We start from the raw sequence: 2,067 nt of genomic DNA on the forward strand, positions 1-2,067 counted from the left end.
CTGCAAGCAGACCCCTCTTATCTAGCTCCCAGAGACATTTGAACTCTTCCACCTGAAACAGGTGCTGACTGGGATAACTGATTTGGACCCCTTAAACCTGGCAGACAGCCCAAGGACTATTCAAAGGGGCACCCCAGGTGTATGATTGAGGGAAGGTTTGAACTATATAAAACTGTATATATTGCTCAACTGCAATATTGAACTCTGAGGAATCCCCACCCACTCAATCCAAGGTTTGGAGGTTTGGAGTCCAGATTCTTGGACATCTCCTTGAGAGAAGTGGAGGGGGAAAGGGCTGGTGCTGCTCTGTGCTGACTGTGGCACAGACATGAGGAGAACAAACAGAGGTTCAGGACAGCAGCCATAGGCAAAACGCAGAGAACTTTCATAAGTAAAACACCAAACCACAGGGTGTAATCTCCCTCAAACAAAGGCAGTGGGCAGGCAGAGGCTAGAATTGACACCTGAGTATAAATTGCTATTTCTCTGCTGCCCAGAGCTGAATGCAAGGACTTGCAGAGAAACCTAGCTGGACAGAAGCCTAATTTAAAAATGCAAGGATCCCCTACCAAACTCAGATTCCTGGCTGATTTTGCCAGTCATAAACCCCGGGAGCAGTGGCCTACTGGAGTGAATAGGGCCATAGACCTGGGGGATTACAAGTGACTGGGTGCAAGGTTGGGAAGGAGGTATTAACCTTCCCAAACTAACCCATTAGCTGGGTGGGTCCCTTTGCCCTCACAGAGCAGGGCAGGCCCAAAACTGCTTGCTAGAGTCACACACCTCACGGGCAGCAGAGGTGATCCCTGTCCCAGGCTTCGGCTCTGGGCAGGCTCAGAATTGCTTGCTAGTGACGCGGGCATCCCGTGGGCAGTGGCAGAGGAGTCCTCTGTTCCAGGTAGACTCAAAACAGCTTGCTAGAGACACGCATAACCCGTGGGGGCCAGGGGAGGAGTTCCCCGCTCCAGCCACCCAAGCTGGGTGGGCCTAGAACTGCTTGCTAAAGCCACGTGCGCCCTGGAGGTGGTGGTGGAGGGGTCTACCACTCTGGACCGGCCCAGAACTGTTGGCAAGAGCCACGTATGTGCCACGGACAGAAGTGGGGGAGTTCCCCGCTCCGGGCTCCCACGATGGGAGGGTACAGATCACCTTGCCAGTGCCATATGCGTCCAACGGCGATGGTCAAGGAGTCCTCTGCTCCGCCCCCTCCAGCTACTCTGGCGGGGCTGAATTAGGACTGATCTGATTGCTCGCATACCCTGCGCTATTGCTGCCATTCCCCCACCCCCTGGCTGCTCCAGGGTGCTGAACTAGGACTGATCTAGCTACTACAGTTCCCCTGTTCCACCAGTTGCCCCGGAGGAGCCAAACTAGGACTGATCCAGCTGCTGCCGGTCTCCTGACCCCCGGTCGCCCCGGCAGTCTGAATGAAGTCTAATCTGGCCACATACACTCCCATGCAGCTGCTACTGTTCCACTGCACCCTGGTTGCCCCAGCACCCGAGAACTGGGAGAAGACAACAGACACACTTGGCCTGTCTTCCTGGGCAACCAAAAGAAGCCACCAACTGAACGGTTCTGATAAGGCCTCCAAACAAGGTAAACTCAGCATGGGGCATAATCAGCGGAAAAACTCTGGCAACTCGAATAACGAGAGTAGATCAACTCCTCCAAGGGAAAATGGGGCAGACACATTTGAAGACTCCATCCACAAGCAAATGGCTGGGATGTCAGAAATCGAGTTCAGAATGTGGATAGCAAATAAGATTAACAGAATGGAAGAAAAGAAGGAATTGGGAGCTCAAGAAATTATTCAAAAGTTTCTAAAGAAATTATTCAAAAGGTATCTCAAGAAATTATTCAAAAGATGTCTCAAGAACTCAATGATTTCAGAGATAAAATGATCAAAGATTTTGAAACACTGAGACAAGAGGTTGCAGCCCTCAAGGATCTGAAAGACATGGTGGAATCCCTCCGTAACAGAGTGGAACAGGCAGAAGAAAGGATCTCTGACTCTGAAGACAAACCTCTGAAGAAGCCCAGGAGTGCAAAGATCAAACGAAATGG

The 2,067-nt window shown here is 51.4% G+C and overlaps 1 protein-coding gene across 1 annotated transcript in view; it reads right to left on the reverse strand.

The window, feature by feature from the left end:
- SDK1 (sidekick cell adhesion molecule 1) overlaps window positions 1-2,067 on the reverse strand; it is a 1,049,055-nt gene that overhangs the window by 866,315 nt on the left and 180,673 nt on the right. The window lies entirely within an intron of this gene.

This window comes from Otolemur garnettii, unplaced genomic scaffold (assembly GCF_000181295.1).
Source record: "Otolemur garnettii isolate 467f Iridium unplaced genomic scaffold, OtoGar3 scaffold00092, whole genome shotgun sequence".
NCBI classification, from domain to species: Eukaryota; Metazoa; Chordata; class Mammalia; order Primates; family Galagidae; genus Otolemur; species Otolemur garnettii.